The sequence below is a fragment of the Fukomys damarensis genome, unplaced genomic scaffold (assembly GCF_012274545.1).
Source record: "Fukomys damarensis isolate Sample0158 unplaced genomic scaffold, DMR_v1.0_HiC HiC_scaffold_19, whole genome shotgun sequence".
Taxonomy (NCBI): domain Eukaryota; kingdom Metazoa; phylum Chordata; class Mammalia; order Rodentia; family Bathyergidae; genus Fukomys; species Fukomys damarensis.
In genome coordinates this window covers 23,092,053-23,115,258 of record NW_022900931.1, presented here as the reverse complement: position 1 = coordinate 23,115,258, position 23,206 = coordinate 23,092,053, and the positions used below count along the sequence as shown (strand labels likewise).

The 23,206-nt window shown below is 46.8% G+C and overlaps 1 protein-coding gene and 1 long non-coding RNA gene across 3 annotated transcripts in view; one reads left to right on the top strand and one right to left on the bottom strand.

The window, feature by feature from the left end:
* Etv6 (ETS variant transcription factor 6) overlaps window positions 1-23,206 on the top strand; it is a 203,352-nt gene that overhangs the window by 41,436 nt on the left and 138,710 nt on the right. The gene's annotated exons all lie outside the window — the stretch shown is intronic.
* On the bottom strand, window positions 16,617-22,058 carry LOC109118641. 2 transcript variants are annotated; one of them, XR_002026008.2, is made up of 4 exons: window positions 21,921-22,058; window positions 19,545-20,120; window positions 18,753-18,920; window positions 16,617-17,166 (listed from the first exon to the last, which is right to left on the bottom strand). It is a non-coding gene; the product is annotated as an uncharacterized LOC109118641 (long non-coding RNA). The 2 variants fall into 2 exon arrangements; XR_004518153.1 differs by lacking the exon at window positions 16,617-17,166 and having other exon boundaries at window positions 18,517-18,920.

The following is a 23,206-nucleotide window of genomic DNA, read 5'->3' as shown; positions in this document are numbered from 1 at the left end:
GCTTAGCCTGAGAGCGTGCTTGTGGGATCCTGGTCTATCTGAATTGTAGGACTTCTCCACCTGAGCTGGATATACATTAAAAAAAAAAAAATCTAGTTGTGGACTGCATTTTTTTTGTTTGTTTGTTTGTTTTTTTTGAGACAGGATCTCACTGTGTAGTTGAGACTGACCTGAAACTCACTATGTAGCCCAGGCTGGTCTCAAACTCACAGTGATCCTCCTGCCTCAGCCTCCTGAGTGCTGGGATTACAGGCGTGCGCTACCACGCCCGACTTTGTGGACTGCATTTTTGGTGTTAAGAATTCTGTCATCATGAAGTGTTTTCTTCTAAATCTGGGCCATTTTGGAACCAATGTGTTAGGCCCTCGTGTTCAATCCGTGTGATGGTTTCGGTTTGGCCTAGCCTCTAATGATTTTCCTTCTCTCCCAAGTGTAAGGAAGGAATTATTTTCTCCTTAATTGTAGCTTTCTACACACCTTCATGTAGATTTATGTCTTCTAGTCTGGACCTCTGATTTAGTGCCAGCCACACAGGCTCCACGCTATATGTGCGGCGAGTGGCCAAAACGATCTGTGCTGGAGTACGTCATGGTGGAAAGGACACTGGCCTTGGAGTGGGGCACCTGGCTGTCGTCCTCCTTTTGCTGGTGACCTGACATTTCTCCTCACTTACTGGGACCGGGGCATGATTATGGTCATTTGCATCTCCGCCTTTGGTCCTCTTCATTGGCACACAAAGAGCAGCCTCGTAACAGAATGAACTTGCAGTGTGTCTTTTCTTCCCTTAGCGCTTGAGTTTATGAGTATGTATTTAACTTCGGTGAGGAAGGAAATCATCTGCACTCCAGCATGCTGTTCTCATCTCTCCGGTGAACAGACATCAGAAATTGTACTCTTTCCTCATGTTAACCTTTGTTTCCAATGGGAGAAAGCTTCACTACCACCTACAGTCACGACCGCTTTTTACCAAAGTTAGGATGAGTCAGAGCTGGGATCTGTGGGACAAGCGGGAGCCTCTCGAGTTGGAGTTGGAGTTCGAGTTCGAGTTAGGAAGTCCTGATGAGAAAAGTCAACAAGAGTGCAGGCTTGGCATGCAAAGCCAGATACAGGAGTCCTTCTTGTGCCCGTCGGCGCGTCCTGATGTCTTCCTAGCTATTGACCAGGCCGTGTGGGAAGCCTCCTGAAAGATGGGAAACACGCTGAGGGACTTGGCTAGAAGTGTCATGGCTGCTGTTGGATGTTTTCTTTAGGAGACTTGGGGCTGAGGTACCCCAGGCCTGGGAGGTACATTCTGTGGTCACATGGAGTGTGGACCTCTCTCCGTCGATGTGTGTGTGCCTTTCTACAAGCCTCGCTGTGTTAACACAGGGGCTGTCTGTGGTAGTACCCAGTGTGGCTCATGGGTGTGGTCGGATTCTGGGCTCATGGGCTCCTGTGTAACGTCTGATCTTTCAAGCCTGCTTTCGAGCTGTCAGTGTCCCCTGTGACTCTGAAGCCCGGTGCCACTCAAGCAACCCTGCTTTGGTGCTGGTTTATTTACTTTTTATCCTTGTCCCCATCCAATTTGCCATTCGGCCATCAGTGAGTATTTATTGAGTTACTCCAGGGCTCAGTCAGACTCTGGGAGAATAAAAAGATGTGTAAAGAGCCACCCCAGAGTTGATGGGACTTAAAATCCATTTGAGGAGGCAAAGCATAAACACAGGAAAAGTCATCTGATGGTATTGGCCCTTGAATAGAGGAGAGTGGAGGCGACTTCTGTCCAGAGTGGTCAGGGGAAGTGGCCTCAGGTGATGGGTTTTCTCACATGGCCTGAACGCTGACCTCCTTGTTATCTTTTATGTGTAATATTTATATAAACATTTGTGAGTTACAAAGCACAGTGATAAATGAATGTCAGGAATCTGGCACCCACCTTGGGATATGATCCTGCTACTACTCCTGCTGCCTCCCTATTCTGTCGCTCTGCCACCTGTCAGCTGCTCTGGGTTTTTTTTTTTTTTAATTTTGTGGGTGTTTTCCCCTTGCTTTTCTGTCTTGGAAGTCTCTGTAGAACTCATGTTTTTTGTTGGATGCCTTATATTTTTCTGGGAATGGGATCTCTGAAGGTAGAACACTGAAAGGTGTACATGACAGATAACTATGTCTGCTTAACTGGGCCGCTGTGCGCAGAGGTTGGATTAGACCCTGCTCTAGATGTTTCGGTGAAGGAGATTAACATTTAACTTGGGAGGATTTGGGTAAAGCAGATTGCCCCCCATGAGCTGGTGGGCCTCATCCAGTCACTTGAAGGCCTGGACAGAGCAAGGCTGACCGCCCCCCTGAGCAAGAGGGACTGCTATATCGGGTGACCTTGGGACTCAGGGCCTGGGCCCACCCTGCAGCATGGGGCCTACCGGCTCCCATAAGCACGTGAGCCGGTCGCACCACCCACCCTGTTGACTCGTTTTCCAGGGAATCCTGACTAAGCCAGGCCATCGCCTCTCCACAGGCCACACGGACAGCCATACAGGGCTCGTTTGCAGAGTGTTTCTGCATCAGGAGGTCAGTGGCCTGTTACTCACATAACCAGGAAGTCCCCTGGAGGATTCTGGTGTGGGCCCTGGAAGAGCAAATTTGACTTCCTGTAGCCGTGCAGCTAGCCCTGTCTTTCCGGTGCTGCTTTCTCCTTTTTCTTGTCCCATCCCCTCCTGAAGCTCCGTGGCCCTCTTTGGTCCCTCACATTCTCTGTGGCCGCCCCCAGCTCACACTTCCACGTCCCATTCCAACCCATGTGCTCGCTCAGCGTGAGGAGCCGAGACAGACAAGGAGCTAACTTCTCTGGGCGCCTGTGTACTCGTGTGCCCTGGGCTGGGGGAGTAGCCAGTGTGTTGATTATGTGCTGCCAGTGCCAGATACTGATTCAGGTGCTTTGCCTGTATATCCTGTGTTAGGTCATAATGAGCCCAGGTAGGAGCCACGATCTTTATCCTCATGTGCACGGAAAGCAGTAGAAATAGGATTTGAATCCAAGCAGTCTGGTTTCAGAGCCCTTGCTCTTAAAACTCTCAAAACACATGATAAACTGGAAAGGTTTACAGGGATCAGCTCCTCCTGTTGAATGTTCTTTTCTTTTCTTTTTTTGGTGCCGGGGATCAAAGGGTCCCTGCACTTGTGAGGCAGGTGCCGGCCCCACTGAGCTACATCCCTGGCCCCCAGCTCCTTCTGTTATTAAAATGTGTCCTTTGCCTTGGGCCCCTGTGCTGTGACACCTGGGGCCTTTGGAGCTGCTCCAAGCTAGTGAGGTTGTTATTGGGAATTTTTTGCTCTTCGTAGAAAGCATTGTTCTCCAGCAGAAGCCTGTGGTTGGTGCCTCAGCCCCCAAAGCCCAAATAGAAGGCCTGCGGAGGCCTTTAGGATATGATGGTCAATGGCAGAGCAGGGTGAGCCTCCTTTCAGGTGAAGACACCACTCCCTGCTCTTTTAAACAGGTCCTGGAGTCTTCATTATGGCCCATGGAAAGTGGGCTGTCCCAGACTGGACTCCACTGAGAAGGCACAAGCAGGGAGAGCCAGAGGCCTCCGCCAGGCCTGGTAAATACTTGGCACTTCCTCTGCTGCCAGGACCACAGCAGGTGTCAAATACCACACTTGTTACTACTAATCAGTTGAGTTGGGCAAATAGCAAGGAAGGCCTTTGCCCGTTCTTTAGGAGAACTGGATGTCCCCAGAGAACTGAGCCTGGCATTGTTTCACCTCTGCTTTCTTATTTTCTTTCTTGGCCATCCTTTTTCAGATTTTTGGCAGGGACTCAATTCATTTTTCTTATCTTTTCAGTGTTTTAAATTCCTTCTGTATCTAGTAAGAAGGAAAATGGCAGCATGCAACAGTGTCCAGAATAGTTTCTTAAGGCTGAGTTCCCTCTTTTCATGGAGTCTGTAATCCACTTTTTTAGTACTGGAAGTACATTGAGGGGCGTGTCACACATCAAGAGAAATGTTTTGTGCCTGTGGGGTTAGTTTTCTCTATCTCATTTGGGGCAGGAGCAGAATTCACTCCATTTCCTCTTCGTAGTTCCCTCTCTCCTGGATGCTCATGTAGATAGATACCCAACTGTATAAACCTATCATTGCCCATCCCAGATTTCCTTTTCTGAAGGACAAAACATACTTGCATGTGCCCTTATTTTCTGTGACAAATCCACACCACTCGCTTGCTTTCTAAACATTTCTTTCTCCCTGAAGCAGTTTCAAATGTTAGTCAAACAAGGAAAGAGTGGTCCTTGGGTCCTGTGACTTGAAAATGAATAATGTATAGGTGATTGCTTGGCCAAAGTGATTTGTACAACATTTATTTACTTCAACATCATTGTTTTTAAACCGGAAAATATTTTGATCAACATTTTGAGGAAAAATCATATGGTATTTCCCAACCTTCCCTCCCCTTGGATCATTGAATCATTTTTCTCTATTTTTTCCCCTTTCTGTCTCTTGTTTTGTCAGAGCTCCAGCAAACTCCAGCTTTTTTTTCTCTGTGTTTTCACATGCTAAAATTTTAGTCTGGTATCTGACTGTGTTAATTTTCCATCATTATTTGCTAACCTGACAAGGAAGCATCCTAAAAACAAAGCATTTTGTTTAGCCATAAGGTGGAAAGTCAAGCCTGGTAAATGTGGACCCTCTTGTCTTACAAGTGCAAAGGTCAAATCCACTTTGCTTTGGTCTTTATTCCACCCACCTAATCCATTTTAAGGGACAAAAGGCAGTCAGCACTGTTACAATGGCCTGAGACATGAAGTGCCAGCCTGGGAGAGTGCCTGGGGGGAATGAAGGCCTGGGTCCCACTCTTCCTAGAAGAGTGACCTTGGAAACCCTCTCAGAGATGCATGGCCATGTCATAGATGGGATGTCATTGGCTGTGCCCCTCTAAGGTAGATTCTTCAGAGAAGCAGAGCCAATTGGAGATCTATATCAGTATTGGTATCAGTAAATAGATAGGTGTTTATACATGTGTGTATAGAGAGCGAGAGAGACAGAGATAGGTAAGTTTATTTAAAGGATTGACTTACACCATTGTGGGGACCAGCAGACTGGAGACCAGGGGAAGAGTTGATGTGGGGGTCTCGGGTCCAGAGGTTAGGAGGAGGCTGGACTCTGTCTGTCTTGTGAAACCTAAGTTTTTTGTCTTTCCTAAGGTCTACTGATTGGATGAGGTCAACCCACATTATGGACAGCAATCTGCTTTACTCGGAGTCTTGGCTTAAATGTTCACCTCCACAGCAATATCTAGACCATATCCTGGGTACCGTGGCCTGGCTCAGTTGACCCATAAATTAACCATCCCACTGTCTACCGGAGCTTTTCTGAGCATCAGATGTGAATGTCAGGAGTTGAAGGTATATATCAGTGATGGCGAACCTTTTAGAGCTTTCAGTGATAACAGTCATAGGTGCCTATAGGTTCGCTACCACTGGTAAAGATGGAAGAGGCAGCTGCTCATCAGCACCTTGGTCTTCTCTCTCTCTGCATCCTTTACTTCCTTATTTCTCTGACTCACTTTTACCCCTTTCTCCTGTCTCTGACATCTGTCCTTGTCTCGCACTGAGAATAGGGAGAAGGACCATGTGAGGGGTTAATAGAGAACATTTGTTGGAGTCACACAGACTGGAGTTAATCTAGTCCTTCTGTGATCATGGGCCCGTGAACATGCCTCAGTGAACCTCTGATCACTTCTAACATGGGGATAGTGCCATCCTCTGATTCATTTCTTAGGCCCTGACATACACGTGCATATGTTCCTTGCTTCCAAATGCTTCGTAATTGACCATCTCACAGTCTTTCAGATTTAAATCATTGGTCATATTGAATTCCTTCTTGCTTCACATTTAGGTTAAATGACTTATTTTACTATGTTTTATATGCCCTATTTCCATGAAATCTTGTAGTGAATGCTCTTGTATGTTAATCTCCTTTGCTGTTTCTCAAATGAGCCAAATATACACTTACCTTTGCACGTGCAATTCCGCTACCTGGAGCTCAGGTTCTGGTCTGCTTTCTGTTGCTGGAACGAAATATCTGACACCAATACCACACCTCGAAGGAGGAGAGGTTTAGTTTGGCTCCTGGTTTCTGGGGATTCATTTCATGGTCATTAGGCTCCAAGGTAGAAACTGTGGAAGGAGGACATGGCAAAGCAAAGCTGCTAGCTAGGAAGCAGGGTGGGGAACAGTGCTGGAAAGGAAGGGGGCCAAGGACCAGATACAGACTCCAAGGTTACACCAGCCACACACACCCAGAAGTGTGTTTTACTAGTGGGGGTGTCTTTCGTGTTAACGAAGTTGACAATCAGGATTGTCACAACTGGGAGCTTCATTTTGCTTGTGTTAGAGAAGTTCCTAGCACACAGTTAGTGCTCGCTAAATATTTACTTACTGGATGGATGAATGAGTAAATATTAGAGATGAGAGGAAGGGAAGTGGTAATAAAGGAGGGAGGGCAGAGAGGGAAGGGAAGGGCATATAGGACAGGAAAGCAGCCATGCCCGACTCACGTTCCGTGGCAGAGGCACAGCAAGTGAGGCTCTTCCCTGCATTCTGCCCCCAATCAGACTTGTGTCCAGTGTCCCATGGGCTTTCCTCCTGCTCTCTGGGTTTCCAAAGTGATAGCTGACTAATTAAAGATATTGTGATAATGAATTGCCTCACTAGCCAGTCCTGCTGCTCCTCTCCAAGCATATATTTGATTAGGGACCTGCTAAAACCAGTTAACCAATTAAGCAAATAATTTAGTAAGACTTTGTGAACTACCTAGGGCACGCATGGCTTAACAGACAGGCTCAGGAGACTTAAGAATGAGAGATGGAAAAAGACACAACTTTCACTCCAGCTGGGGAGACAGGCAGTTAGGTGAACAATTATAACCTGAAGCAAAAAGAATAGTGTTGTAAGACACTGCTGGTAGACGGCTGTGGAAAATTAAGAGCAAGTGACTAGTTCAGACTGAAGGATCAGAGTAGCCCTCCTTATGGAGAGGGTGGGGACGTAAGTGGCTGGAACTCTGGGCAAGTGAGGCAGGCACGTGAATTTCAGCCGTCACAGGGCAGTTAGAAGGCAGAGGTGTTGAAGGGTAATTGGTTCTGTGCTCTGAGAAGTTGACTGCTGTGGGAGGTGGGCTGGAGCAGGGAGGCCATGAGCCCAGGAGACCCAGTGTGGAGCAGATTACGTGTTATGGCCAAGTTACACGACAAATCCCTGATCTCTTGCAGTGTCAGGGATATTAAATGTGGATAGTCTGGAGAAGCGTTTCTCGTGTAGAAGATTATACCTACTGCTTAACCCAGACAAGTACAGATTCTTGGGGTGATGTAAAATTTTATAATTCCACGAGTGTGTACACTGGAAACTTGCAGTTTTATGAAATTATAGGTCATTTCTCTCTCCCTGGCCATCAGATAGCCTGGCTCAGTGGAGTAGCGTCCTCTCTTTCCTCAAGTTGGAATGGACCCTGGTGATTATTTAATTCTTTATTTTGAAGATGGAGGGAAAGGAGACCAAGGTATGAAGCAACCGTGAATGGAGCTCATGTTCTCTGTCACTGGATATGCAGTGGTCCCCCTTATCTTTGGGAGATAACATTCCAAGACTCACTCCCTCTGGATGCTGAAACCACCAGTCCCAAACTGGAAATACTCAATTCATACCACGGGGTGTGATCCCAAGATGTGCCGGGTGGTGATTTCATCATCGCGGAGTCATTGCAGAGTGAACTGACACAGCCTGAGGTGGCCGTGACATCACTACCTGATGTAATCTTACAGAAACCCCATTGTCTGTGCTGCTACTGCTGACAGAAGCGTTGCTGTGTGGTGCATATACTGTATACAACATGCCTGTGCAGCCTTTTTCTTACATGACATACCTGTGATAAAGCGAAATTTGTGAGTTAAGCACAGTGAGAGATTAACAGCAGTGACTAATAATCAAATAAAATTATAATAATATACCATCACAAAAGCTATTAAAAGCGGATACATTATTTGTAGGATTTTTCGTTTGATATTTTTGGACCGCAGTTGACCACAGGCCACTGAAGCTGGGGAAAGGGAAATGAAGATGGGAGCACTGCTGTGGACTGTGTGCCCAGTGGTTTCTGTGTGCGCGCTCATTTTATCCTTATGCTAGTTCTACAGAGTAAGAGATTTTAGTTTTATTTTTTAAGATGGGGAAAGCTAAAGCTCAGGACGTGAAGTGATTCACCCAAGGTCACACAGTCGTTAAGTGGTCTTATCTGAGATTTGAACCCAGGTCTGTCGCTCCTGAGTTGTATTCTTTGCTTCTGTGTCCTGCCAGCTCTTGAATCTGTTCTGTGGCACTACTGATGGTAAATCCTTCTTATGAGTGAGGTCAGACATTGTTTTCCTTATTTTTGGACCAGGGTTTAGTTTTGCTTGATAATCGTGAATTGAGGATTTATGAAATTCATGAGTTCTCTCTGTAACTTTGGTCACAGTTTCACAACGTGACCTTTGGAAGTAAAGGCTTCGAGTTCCTTAAAATATCTAAATTGGGGGAGGGGATAAAGGAAACCTAGCACAACTTAGGGGATTTCTATCAGCTTTCTGTATTAGGTTGCTTACTATTATCTGCAGGCCTTCAGCAATTATTTGTTCACCTGAGTAGGAGAGCTTCGGGAAGACCGCTGTCCTTAACCTGACTGGTGAGCCTGCCTTTTTGAATTAGGGGGAAGTTGCTGGGTTCTCTATTCTGATAACACAAAGTAGAAGAAAGCAACATCCTTGTTGCTCTTGCGTTTAAGAACATTTTTAGAACCGAATACCTGGAGATCAGCGCCTGATCTGGTGATTTGTGCCACCCGAGTAGACTGACCTGAGTGAGTGAGGTCCACATGGGCCGCTGCAGTTTCTGTTAGTGTTAGTGTTTAGTGGAACTGGTTTACTCAGGGGTTGAAGTTGTTGGGCATGCGCATTGCAGACATGGTTCCTCTTCTGTCTTCCTGTGTCCTGGGAGTGCCCTGGAGACTCTCTGGAAGATATTCACAGTGGCAGCTAGATTACCCTAGACGTCTCTTTTGTCCCGTCTGTGATATAAATGACCCACCCACAGGGTCTCTCCTTTCCTTTCCAGCTCTGGAATTCGTGGTGTTTCTTTCCTTTCCCTGTGTAGTGCTGTAGTGATTGTGCGTATTCTGCTGCAGATCTTTGTGGTGCAGCTCCACACATGTTCATGTCCTCCGGTACCAGGAACACCTAAGTGGCCTCAAAGTCGGTGTCTACAACCCATAAACTGCCAGCCACTTATCCCAGACTTATTAGATCTAATAGTTAGGTGATCTGATTCCCAGAGTCACAGGGCCTATGTATAAGCAGCTCGTTGTCATTTGATGCTAGGTGTTTTGTGCCTTCACGTGGTCTCCTTGAGCTTCAGGGACACCTTTAGTTTGCCAGTGTCACTGCTCTTCTTGCCCCATGCATGTTCATGTTGCTTCTCACAATCTTTTCTTCCTTTTGCTCCGCTTTCCCCAGCATGGCCTGACCTGCAGCCGCAGGTACCACATTTCACCTTTGATGGCAGTTACTTCAGCTCTCTCATTTCATAACCAATTAGGATGTGCAGGCGACACTGAGTGACACATAGCTCATAAAGCATATCTACTTCCTGCCGATTTCATGGCTGGGGAAGAGAGGCTGTGCCCAGGGATTAAGACAGACGGAAGTCACGAGGAAGCAGGGATGGGATACAGTGTTTATTTCTACTAAATAAACAGCACTCTTTTGATAGCTGCTTTGCCCCATAGTCTAATGTACTAGTGTGAATGTGTGTGTGTGTGTGTGTGTGTGTGTGTGTGTGTGCGTGCGCACACGCGCATGCCTGTTTGTGTTGAGGGGTGAGGAGTAGCCATCTTCTCCAGCTGTCATGTCTGAGAATAGTAATAAAAGGCAGCAGCCCATGTGCCTGAGGGTCATCACGACACAGGGAAGCATTCAGAGGAGCAGTATCTTTGTCTCCTGGCTTGGGACAGCTTTCCCCCGAGTCCTCCTTAGAGGATCCGCCTTGAGGTGGTTCTTCTTTATGGTTTGTGGTTATTGATGATCGTCCAGGCCTTTGCCACCCACACGCTTCAGGCTGTGAGTGGCCCCGACATTTCTCCCCTCTGCACCTGATGGCCCTGGATGTTGGTAACTGATCTTGAACTTCTTGCTTCTGGCACCACCAGTTCTCTAACTGGATCTGGAGCAGAGTGGAGAATGAACAGCTTGGGAGGCGAGTTCTCTATTTCAGCGGTCTCTCATCTCATGCAGATTTCTTTTCAGCTAAAAAGAACAAATAGAATGCTTCTGTGAAACCTACAGGGAAAGTCAGACTTTCTATAAATCAGAGACAGAGGGGAAAAAAAGAGCAAAAGAGATTTGAAAATGAGAAGAGGGCCTGTAGTTGAAGATTTTTAGATAGATTTGAGGAGTTTTCAAAAATGAGTGCTCCAAAGGGGGCCTAGTTTTGGTGTGCGCTCACGAGGCTCTCTGATGTCTGGGTCAGTGCTGGTCGTGGTGCACATCCCAGGGATCTTACGCTCCCCTGGTGTCCACCTTGAAGCAAATCCTACTGAATCAGAGATCTTGATGACTGGCAGGCTGCCACCTGTCAGCAAGCCCACCAGGGAGAGCAGCCCTGAAGGCTGGGCCAGGGGCTTCGGCCAGGGGATCCGGCTGTCCTGGACCACAGACTCTTACTAGGCTGAGGCAGGAGGAGGCCTGCACGTGAGGTGGGAATCACTGCTTGGTGCCTAGCATCATGCTGATGACCTCTGCTGAAATAAAAATGGCCTTGTTTCAGATATGGTGTAATGTCTTTGGGTAGTGTAGTGCATATTAAAAAATAACAGGAGACTTTAGACCCGTGATAGATGGTGGCCTTTCAGGTCTACACTGTGCCCGGGACAATAGTGCAGTGAGTAGATGTGTGAAGAGATTTTCTTCCCTGAAAGGACAAGAGCTAGTGGTGAAGTATTGAGGCTTGGAGAGGAAAAGGCCAAGGCCAGGCCCTGACTCCAGTCAGCAGGTGGGGCTGGAACAAGGGACAGGAACAGATTGGAATGCGATCAGCAGTGGAAAGAGGGGTGAAGACTAAGTGTCTTCTTCCCCCTCTTCCTTCTCCCCCAGCTGGAGCCACCAGGCTGCTTCCATCCTGAAATAGGAAGTGGCCGTGTGGTGACACCAAGGGCATGAGCTTCTGCCACATGGGCACTGCCCCCTCGTTATCTCTGAGTCATCTGGGAAGTGAGGGCTTCTCACTGCCTCTTCTGCCAGTGTCTTTGCCATCCTCCATGCAGGAAGTGCTGGGCTCCTGCTTCTCCGAAGTGGGAGCAGGGCTAGTGGCAGTGTGTGCAGATCCGGCTGAGGCGTGGGAGCTTGAGGTTATTTGCATTAGCGATTACTGAAGGGGGAAGCACTGCTCTCTGAAGATATTAGTACGTCCAGATACAGCTGTGATCTTTACAAGTCACAGAGGCCATCAGCATTCGTCTCCTAGATCAGCCTTGAGAGCACTGTCAGGCTGGTCTGGGTGAAGGTAAGAAAGCCTCCTGTCAGTGAGGCTACACTGTGAAGTGGGAAGGACACTGGGGTCTTTGGGAGGCAGGGAGAAAGCCAGCTTCATGTTCAGATCTGAGCTCTCAGGAAGTCTGGGACTTAAGCTGTCTGAGCCTCAGTTTTCTTACATAAAACCAAAAATTTCCTTCCCAGACTGGGGGTGTCGCTCAGTGGTAGAGCACTTGCCTAGCATGTGCAAGATCCTGGGTTTGCCCCTCAACCCCCCCCCACACTGCCCACATTGTTTTATGTTTATATATTTTTATTAGTACATGTTTGTGGTCTATAATGATCACATACAGCCCTCATCCAATGGTTTTAGGATCACAGAAGGTAGTGCTCACGAGATAACTAGCTGAAGGCCTGCCATCCCATCCCGGCATACTGTAGATACCTCATGAACATTAGCTTTCTCATTTCTCTTAGAGAATCAAATACGAGTATTCACTTGGGTTGTGGAAAGTTGGTATGGTAGCAACACTTGAGGTATCGTTGTACATTGCCTCTTTGGAAATCCCAGAATTCAAACCATACTGTTCTGTCTGCTTGTAGACTGGTCTGGCTAGGCTGTATCTGATAATTAGGGGCAGGGAGGGCGTGGAAAATCGAAGCCCACAGATAATCCCAGGGTCTCATTTTAGCCGATAACAATTCTTCTCCCACCAAGTCTTCACCCGAACTGCTAACAAGGAGCAAAACCGACTGCTTTGAGCTTCCTCACCTTTTATCCTCTCCTGTGAGAGGTGCTAATGAGCAGTGAAGTGGCCGGAGGTAAGCAGCTGGGGGAAGGAAGGCAAAGATCCAATCATCCCCCATAGGGTGATTTGAGTTATCACTGGTAAAAGTCCCAAGAGACTAGCTGTGGATTGTCTGAAGCTGAGTTAACACATCAGAAGCAAGGCTTGCCATGTTACATTTCAGTTTTAATCTGGTGGTAGATGTTGGGGAACTCTGTTGCAGCTCCTGCTGTCTCTGCCCCCACCTGCCGTTTGTCTGCTCTGAAGGAGTCACTTGGAGAATAGCCCCAGGCCTCACCCTTCCCCTGCCCCCAGGCTCTCTGCATCAAAGTAGAAAGCCGGAGGAGCCTGGGCAGGGACTCTGAAATGATGAGAACTGAGCCTGTGCTCCCAGGCGCCAGTCTTAGGCCCCTCCACAAACAGAGCAATGGGTGGCAAGGCCAGGTCCAGTGCAGGGGCGTCTTATTGTCTGCCTTAGTTTAGCTACTGCGTGAAGAATTTCTGAGATACATTTAATGCCCAGGGCCCCAAATTCAGAGTTCATCGGAATCACCCGAAGGGTTTTAAAAACTAGTTTTCCAGGAATGAAAATCTGAGATGTGTCCAGGGTCTGGGGGCCACACTCTGAGACCCACAGGTGCAGTAGAAAAGAAGATGAGGCCGGAAAGCAATAGCTGTGTGAGTGGGTGGCTTAGCTGACGTAATCTTTCGATATCCACATTTTCTCATTTTTGAAATAGGACTACTAATGATAGGACAGCGCTAGTTTAAGTGAATCAGAACACGTCGAGCCCTGAGTATTGCCAGCTGGGTGGAGGGTATTCAGGGTAGACTGGCGTGATACAGTCACGGGCTCCCTGTAACCAAGGTTATAATGTGGATGTTCTTTGAACGGGAGGTGTGAGACCCCTGACAAGGTTAATCATATTCAGCACCCTGAGCCTCTCTCCTTGCCTGCCTGCCTGACTTCTTCCTCTTTCTATTGACCCTTCCCTCCCTCCCTTTCCTTCCTGCCCTTCATAAACAATATTGTGACCAAAGTAAGAAGAGTAAATTTTAAAAATTTACATCTGCTGTCATAAAGTGCGATCTTTAGGGGTCCAAGTGTTTTGAGGACTGCCCGCCTCCTGTTTTTACCCCAGAGTGACTAGGCGCACCGCAGGAGTTTGAATATTGACTGCACGGGTAACTGTTAGCCTTGTAAACTAGACTGGATTTGTCCATCCGAGCTCCTTCTGGTTCTCTGACAGATACATTTGTAAGTTTGCCTCCTGCTCTTTCCTACCCCAGCAGCAGGCCCACATATACTCGGCCAAGGTGGCATTGCCAGCCTTTAAAAGCATTTTATTTACCTGGCTGCTCCGTGGGCCACTCCTTAAAATCTTGAAAATGGGTATTCCTTGGGGCCAGGCCAGGTGTCTTTGAACCTCCAGGAACAGTGGGGAAGCCTGAGAGGCTGGAATCTGCACTCCTGAGGGTTCCTGGAGGGAGAGCTTTCTGCCAGGTCACCTCTGGCCCTGTATTCTCTGGCCTGGTGGAATTGGGCCCTGGCTCCCTCCCAAGCTCCCAACATCAGCATTGCTGTATATGTGCTCACCGTATCGAGGAGCTGGTTGTCAGGTCGGGCCAGTTGTGCTAAACTGTCTAGCTAAACTCCGAGTGCCTCTAGACTGTAAGCAGGTCAGCTGCCTGTGTCTCTGGTTACTTCCGTGGCTCAAGTTTCCCTCTTAACGGGTCCAGATAGGGGCTTCTTTTGCACAGTTGAGTGCTGTGAGGCCTTAGAGCAAGATTTAGCAGGCAGCTTCTAGAGAAAACCAGGAGGCTGTGAGGCATGTTCATGAGTCATTAGTCTTTACAGCCAATCGTGGGGTGTGGGACTGCGACCTTGGGTCCCCGGGAGAGTTTATATGAGGGCAGTCTTGTCAGCTGTGTGGTGCGTCAAGGGCCCATTCCTTCATCGTCTCTTATTTGCTTGCTCTGTGGCGTCATGAAATAAACATGGACTGACAGTCTGCTGTGCACCTCTGCTAGGTGTTAGCAGGGATGGGGAGTAGGATGCAGAGATCAATAAGATCTGGCCTCCAGAAAGCCTTTGTTTCTGTTCTCTGTATCAGGAGAGGGTTGAGTTGGTGACAAGAATAAAGGATTAGATGGGAGGAGGGCAGAAAAGTAATGATAAGCCTTAGAGAAATAGGCATAGGCAATTTTACCCCGGAAAGTTATCAAAACAGTTCCTGAAGGCATTTGTAGGGGGTATATTTCTCGATACAGGCCTTATCTGGCTCTGTGGTCAATGCATGAGACCCTTGCAGCTTCCCAAACCTCTCATGACCAGATGCTTCATATAAGCACGAGGCAGGTCCTTAATACATAACAGTTTTAGGTTGGGGCCACTCTGGTGTCAATACGTAGAGGTCCTGTGCCCCTGCCTTTCTCACTTGGGAATATTGGAGTTTGAGGACTGTATTTATCAGTCCATTTTGTGTTTCTGTAACAAAATGCCTGAGGCCAGGTACTTTATAAAGAACCAAAGTTTATCTGGCCCACAATTCTGGTGGTGGATGGAAAATCCAGACAACATGTCATCTGGTAAGTGCACCCCCTCTGCCCCCAGCTATGTTACAGCATGGAGGAGATGCAAAGAGACCTGGTGAATGCAGAAGGCACCCAGGTGTGGGGTGGCCTTACTCTGTATGTAACAGCCCATTCTCTTGAGACAGCATTAATCCACTCATGAGGGTGGAGCTCTCGTGATCTGATTTCCTTTCATTAGGTCCGGCTTCTGAACGGTTTCACCAGCTCAACACCACCTCACTGGTGCTGAAGCTTCTAGTGGCGAGCTTTTGGGAAATAGACAATAGCCAAACCAGAGCACTGTGCATTTCTTGTCATGGACTAATTACCACCTCCTTTTTTTTTACTCATTTTCCTTTCAGCTTCACCTGGAATCTTTTCTCCAGGACCTTTCTCCTGCCAGGAATCAGCAGGGAGCTGTTAAGACTTCTTTTTACTTTTTTACACTCAACATGTAGTCTGGTGCTAAGCACTCAGATGTCTGGCTGTGAATATGTGTATGAATGCATTGGTCAGAATTTCAAATCATCGGTGCAAGAAAATTCTTTTGTTTTGCATGGTGTATGGCTTAGAATGAGAAAACGCAATGACAAAGACTTGGTGATCCTGAGATTTTCTTTGGAATGACATTTGCTTTAATAAGTTTTGACCTGTTTTGTAATACATCAGAATGGGATTTCCCTTTCACCTACCATTTCAACAAAGGTAAATGCGTTGGAGTTTTATCACAGAGGCAATACATATTTCAAAAATTTCAGTCATAGTCTCCTGCTAAATTAAGGCTTCTTTCCCTGGCAGGATTCACATGTGTCCGCTTATCCAAGCATATATTCCTGGGAGTAGAGTATTTGTTACCTTTCCATCTGACTCCCTCTGCTTCCCTCAGGGCAGGCAAGGATTGTATCTTCTCCATTTCTGTGTCTGAGTTGTATTTGGCGCATTGTATGTACTCAGGAAGTGACGAAGAGCATGGACACCGGGCTCATGAGCGGTCTTAAGGGCGTTCCAAACAGGAGCTGATGTGTCTCAAAGAAGAGGCATGAGGAGCAGAGGGGTGGGAAGAGATCAGCTGTAACTAGAATCCACAGCTGCTTCCTCAGGAAATATTGCCAGGTTATTATTTCGTGTGGGGAGATGCCCACTTGCTCAACAATCTGGAACATTTCTTGGTGTGTGTGTGGGGGTTCTTCCTACATGTATAGCTGAAGGAGTGGAGCAGTAGTTAAAATGACACATGTCTTTGCAGTTTAGGTGGGGAGATAATCTATAAATACAGTGAATTTGAAGTACCAATCAGATCGGGATTGAGCATGTGAGTAGGTAAACTAGAGACGCAGAGAGACGCCCCTGTGAACCAGATGTGATTCAGTATGATGGTAGGAAGTTTGATCCGTGCACATGGCTTCATTTGATTCGCACAGATTTCAAGGTGGGAATCTGTATCTCAGGCGAGGAAACTGAGCTTCGGGGGCTGAGTAGCTTGTACAGAATTACGTGGATAACACACGTCACCGCCAAGATTTGAACTTGATTGTGTAGCAGTTCAGAGAAAGGAGACTTACAGTGCATTTCTTTTAAATTTTATTGTAGTAGAACATGTGTGTAGTATGTAATGTTTACATTCCTTGTGGGAAGTTGGTAGATGGCCAGAACACAACCTTAATTCCTTTTTTATCCCCTTTTCCTTCATCCCCTCCACCCATCGCTTGATCCCTTTCCTTTTCTTTTTTAGTTTTTCTCATGTTTGCAGTACATGAGGTTTGCATTCCTTGTGTGGGTTGGAACATGTGTGTAACACATCCCAGTTCCTTTGTTTTGTGCAGGGAAGAGACCGTGTACATTGTGGGGCACATGTGGGTAAAGAGAGAACGCCAGGATGAGCTCTGGGGAGGTACCCTGCCCCTGCCCAGGTGGGATGGGTGACAAGCCGTTAGGAGCCTAGTTTGTCTGACTGTCCCTTGGCGAGAATGGTGCAGTAGGGTACTTATTCCATACAGACCTGTGCTGTACCCTAGAGGCTCCAAAGGGCTGGCTGGATTTACATGCAGGCCACATGCATACTTCACACACAGGGCTGGCTCTGCTTGTGTAGTCTCAGTGGGGCTAAAAGCCATCTGTTAGGACCTCTTTCTTCTAGTGGGAGTACACTGGGAGCTCCTTCTTCTCTCTGTGGCATCGGTGTTCCCTGTGAATATTTCCCATTGCTTCATTCCTTACCTCCGTCATCGGTGTCACCTCTGAAGTTGCTTGAGTGGAACAGTCCTGAAGAAAGACTTGGGAAATAAGAAATAAGGACAAAGAAAAAAAAGCCCGGGTATACTTGGAACTGGCATTGCCATGCAGAGGCTTAATGAAAAGAAGTGTGAGGGGAATGAATGAATCTACGACTTCTGTCCTTTTAAAAAGTGAAGACAGGATGCCACCACATGTTCCCTGGAGGCTGTGTCATGTACTTTGCAGCGTGGGGACTTGGTGTGCAGGTGTGTGTACCTCGGGAAGTGACTCTGGGGGAAGGAAAGGGTCCCTCTTCCTGTTAGCAGACTTCAGAAAGTGGGGATTGGGCGAGATGCCAGCTCCTGTCTACTCCTTCAAGGTGGATGTTCACACAGCATCCAAGAGCAGATCCAGGATGGATTCTGTAGTAGCTAATGCTGATCCAGCTCCCCTGGGAAGAGTCTGCACCTTAAGAGATTAGATTCGTTTGTAGGGGGCAGGGCTGGCTCGAGGCTGTCTGAAAAATCTGCTTGAGGTCAAATTTATGACACTTGCTTTATTGTTGAACTCATCACTAAGGGAAACCGTTTGAGCTTATTTATTATGAACTTATTTATTACTTACTACACGCTTAAACCTCTTAGAATTTTTTCTTAACAAGTGGGCCATTTTACATAGTGACCAACTGTCTGTCCCTAACTTCAAGTGGCTGGCCATATGGACACATAGTGACTCATGCTTATCAGTGTTTGTTTACAATTTGATGTTCTACTTTTAGCATTACTAAATATCAAAATAATATTCTGTGAAGTTATATTTGAGGCTTTACGGTTTACAGACCACTTTGGTGTACACCATCTCTTGTTTTTGATGGCTGGGTGACTTACTCATCTGAAGCAACAGGTTAAGGCTCTGTTTCTGTTGGGTTCTGCTCAAGTGTGAGAAGCCACGATAGGCAACGTGAACTAGTTTTGGCCTTATCTCTGTTTCCTGCTCAGGCAGGTAAAAGCTCTAAAAGAAAGGAACGGCTGTCAGCTGGCCAGGTGTGCCGGCTCATGGCCTTGAAGACGCAGCTGTTGGTTGAACTTTGCCCATGTTTTCCGGGTTTTATCTCATCTCTGGGGTATACTCCTGAATATACTCCTGTGGGAGGGAGCACTGATCTGTTCAAAGACTTTGTAACCTGTCCCTGAAGAATCTTTCCAAGGTCCTTAGAGCTGTTAGGCAGCCATCTTGGAACAGGTGAGAACTTGGGTTGCCATGTGGTACATGTATGCCCATGTCTGAAATATTAACTCTCTCAGGATCTGAGTGGGTTGTTCCCTGGATCACTGATCCACCTATGAACGGGAAAGGAGATGTGACAGGAGTGCCCGGTTCCCCAGTTTTCTTTGATGTGATGTCTGTTGGTTTGATTATTGGCTCCTTAATCTTCAAGCAGTTTCAATACGACTGACTGAAACTGGGGGAGAGGGAATGGCCTTTGAACTATTGGTTCAGTACAGTCTTGAGCTTTTTGGACACCATCTTTTCAATTAGGAAAACTGTGGCCTGGTTACTATTTCATTGATTCTTCTCTCCACAAAATAGTGTCTTTTAAGAATTGTTGGGGTCTTTTTGTTTGTTTTTTGCTGTTTTGTCTTACCTTACATGCTGGAAGGCCATATCTTTTGTAGTGAAAGAATAACCATTTTCACTGTGGTGTGCGGGATGTGTATGTTAAAGCAGGAAGATAAGCTGTCCTGGGTTCTCTCCCAAGGATGTTTGCTGATTCACAAAGGTATTTAATTACTCTCTGCCACATTTTCTAGATCTGCAAAATAGAAAGACGAGTTTATGATAATGTTATTGGGGATTTTTCAGTGCAAGTGAAAATTATTATTGATGCAGCCACAGGACTTGCTGCTGGCTCCAAGAAGTGCATGTTGCTCACCCTGGAAAGAGGCCAGCAATGACGGTAGAATACAAAGTGCATTTGACTTTGGCCTTACTTTCAACAATTGTTCCCTTACAACCGATCCTTAAAAACATGTGCCATCATTTTTTTTTCCCCATGTGCCTGCCGTCACTTAAGAGACTAGCAGCAGGCCTCTCTGGGCATGCCTTTGTAGGACTTGGGACTGGGGTGGGAAAACCTTATCCTTTTCTTGTTTCCTTATATCTTGGCATTTTACAGGTGCCTGGAAGGAAAAGTGGCCCGAAAGCAGCATAACCTGCCTGACAAGTCTTGTATAAATAGAGGAAGTCCAATCAGGCTCTGGCCTGAGATTGCCAAGCTCAAAGGAGCCAATTGTAGTGTGTACAAAGGTGCAAGTCACCAAGGCCCCAGAGAGCTCTGCATTGCAGCCAGCAGAGAGCCGAACCTAGTGACGAGACTCTTTGGTGAGGTGGCCCAGTTGCCGAATGGCCATCTGACAGTTGTCCCTGCCCTGCTCACCTGTGATGTTCTCATTTTAGGCCGCTAGACTTCCTCCTTGGTAACGGGATGGTGCTGGCAGCTCTGCACTGCGGAGTGGTAGATTTTGTGAGCCGGCTTTGATTTCTTCCTTTTGCTTTGGAGGAAACAGCAATCAGCTGTTCAGGGTAGAAGTAAAAGGAGAACAGCCTTTCCCGTGGCCTACCCAGCCTTCAGTGAGCTGCTGGTTTCCCTTCCCTGGTAAATCATTTGACAGCGTCGCTGTTGTACCCAGGACTCCGGGGCTGACGGGAGGGGGCCTTTCCAGGTAGCACACACAGGGCAGCTCTGTGCAGTCCCGTGCATGGGTACCGCTGTCCTGCGCCTTCGTGGGTGTCTTCTTGCCTTTGCGGCCCTTCTGCTGCATCCTAGGCCTGTGTGTCACCTTCCGTGTTGTCTTTGGTGACCCAGAAAAGGTGCGAGTGGAGCTGGCCCGTGGCACTGCTGGAAGAAGTGATGTGAAGGGTGAGCATCTCTGTTAGGCCCAGGTCTCCTCCTCTTCTCCCCTCCGGATCAGTCGGGACTACGTCCCAAAGGCGGTTTTTGATCATTTAGGACCTGGGGATACAGAAAGTAAAATATGTTCTTACCCAGTATTGTACCAAATGCTTGGTGAACGTTTCGATTTTTAAAAATGTGTAGCAGCAAAAGACACATTACCATTAATCCCTCAAAATACTCCTCTTTGATGTGAAGATACTTAGCATCATTCCTGCCACTTCCTGAAGCAGTTCTAGAAGTCCTCTTTCATATGTTTACAAGGTTTGATTTTCAAAAGTGTGGTGAATGCCACTGTCGCATTCCATCCAACAGAAAAGCAGGCTTGTAAATGCGTTACTGTTGTCCTCCGCCCGGCCTGCGTGACCTGCGGCTCTCCCCCAAAATCGAGTGACCGTGAAAAGTAAACATTTTGAGTCAGTTCAGGATGTCTAGCTAAATGACAGCACGATAAAGACACTCACCGAAGAGGACTCCAGAGCTGCTTCAGAAAGTGGCAGGAGCACAGGGATAAATGTGTTGAAAGTGAGGAGTGTTCTGAGGGCGATAATGACCATGTATTTTTTACCGTACTAAAATTGTTTTAAAATCATAAACATTCACTGTATCTTTCCATCACACTTTGTATTGTCAGCAGTTAGCATAGTGTGTAATAAAGAATTGCTTTGATTGAAAATATAATTAGATGGCTGATTACTCGGTACCCCTTAAGTGCATGTATTTGTCTTTTCTAATCAGGTGGTTTTCAACTTACCCAAAATTATATGTAGCAAGAATTTAGGATGCTTATAGAGAAAACTGAGTGTGGTTTGATTCTCCATAATATTTCTACATAAAAGCAAGAGCTTATTAAACTATTAGAAGTCTTTGCAGGTTTTGAAATTTCCTACTGTTATGAGAAGAGAGAGAGAGAGAGAGGGGAAAAAAGTTTTCTTTTTTCTTTCTTGGCCTATAAGGAAAAGCAAATTTCATAAAGACATGGGACAGAATAGGAAGTGTTCAGAGACTTAGTCATTCTTGCGAGGTATGAAAAAGCCCTGCTGTGTTCTCATATTGTTTCTTTTATGGTCGTAGCACTTCCTACTTTGAGAATACCTTTCTCCCTAAGGGCTCAAATCCCTTTATAGTTATTAATCTTATATCCTGCTTCTTTTCTCAAAAAATGGAAATGCTAACTACCATTTACTGGTGTTATACTGGCTAAATGTGTTTTATTTGTTTGGTTTCATTAGCTCATTTGGGCCCTAAATAGAGGCAAAACTTTCTTGGTTTTGTCACCAACCATCCCATGTCCCAGGAGCCCCAGCCTAGTCCCAGGCACCAAGAGGGGTAGGTCACCGAGAAGGAGACCAGTTCAGGTGACTCATTCTACCCTGAGTCCTCCCTCGCCTGGCGGCTGCCTTAGAACTGACTGGGCAGTAGTATGGGAATGGCTCAGTGCAAATCTTTCGTACACCTGGTAGAAGATGATTCAGAACATAAAGTCATAGAAAGACAAAAATTTGAGATGAGTGTAGATAGCGCAAAGTAAAATTTCTGGTTTCTTAATGTTTTTCTCTACCCTTTCTCTAATGCAGTTTATAGTGAAAAATGAAAACAAGAACTGATAACTACCTGATTTCTCAAACAAAGAAGTATGACCTCAGATACTCTGAAAAATGAGGATGCTGGTTTCACTTTCTAAGGGGCCCTTCCTGCCCTAACTCCTCATGGGGAAAGGAGCAGGGAGTTGACAGCAGGAGGGGGTCAAAAGAAAATGGACTCTATTATGCTTTAGAACTACACTATTTCCCCAAACTCTCCTGTGCACAGGCAGAGGCATGGCTTTGCAAGGTGATAGGATTGTGGGGCCACACTCACCTGTGAATAGATCCACTGATACGTTCATAGCAGAAAGTGCTGTCGGGAGTTGGGGTCTTTTTGGAAGAAGTGGGTTGCTGGGGGCACGACCTGGAGGGCTGGATCCTCATCCCTGGCTCCTCTCTTCCCTTACTGCTTCCTGGCCACCGCGACTTGAGCGACTTTCTTCTGCTCCACCCCTCTGCCGTGCTATTTCCTGCCTCGGAGCCAGCTGACAGTGGCCTGAAACCTCTAAAAGCCGTGAGCCCAGATAAACCTTTCCTGAGGTAGTAAGTCCCAGCAATGAGGAAAGTGACAAAGAAGACTCCATCTCCTTTGATAAGCTCTGCGTAGGAGAAGGGCAGTTTCTGTAAAACATACGAAGGCCACGGGCATCCGTCATATTCTGCCCCACCTTTTCCTTCCATCCCAGGCTGTGTTGTTTATTACGCTGCTTTGTTGGTTCCGGAGGTGTCAGACACAGACATTTCTTCTTGCCTCTGCATCTAGGGAGTGCGGGGCACTGATGCTGTCCAGATGCCCTGTCCCTCTTATCCAGACGCCTCTCCAGCTTTATAATCACCAAGAGAAATGCTGCAACTTTCAAAAATACTTTCTAATGTATTTGCTGCCATTTTCTCTAAGTTCAAGGTACCACTTTGATCTGGCCAGAGATCCTTACTTCTCACCTTGGAGAGAAAATACAGAGAGACCGTGGCATTCTTGGAATCTGACATACTTTGCTTCAAATTCTAACACCACACTGGGAAGAAAGTTCTTACACCTCAGTGAACTTGGTTTCTCCCTTTATGAACAGAAAGGTATGGGAGTGTCTGGCACCAAAAAGCTACAGGACCTCTTACATTTGCCTCTTTCCTTTTCCCTTAGCACCTCCTTTTGCTTTTTGACATAACTCTTGTCCGTTCTCTCTCCCCTTTTCTAACTTCAGTGATTGCAGAAAAGTGGTAAGGTACAGGTAGAGCAGAGTAGGTGCACGGCGAGTGGGTGCTTAAGAATAATTCCACCAGCTTTGCCTCTGGCAACTTGTACACAGCTCTGCTGCCCCTGTGATTATGGAGTCAACTGGGAAGGAATTGTTTTTAGCTGAGAACTAGCACTCAATGAAGGAAATGAAATACGTTTATCTTTAGAGGATGCAGGTATCGTCCTGCACACGCACACGCACACGCACACATACGCACGCACGCACGCGCGCGCACACTGACATTCACAGCCTACTCGCAGTCATGTGAAGAGCTGGTCTGTAAATGCAGGTGAAGCTAACAGATGGCCAGCGGTCTGGATTG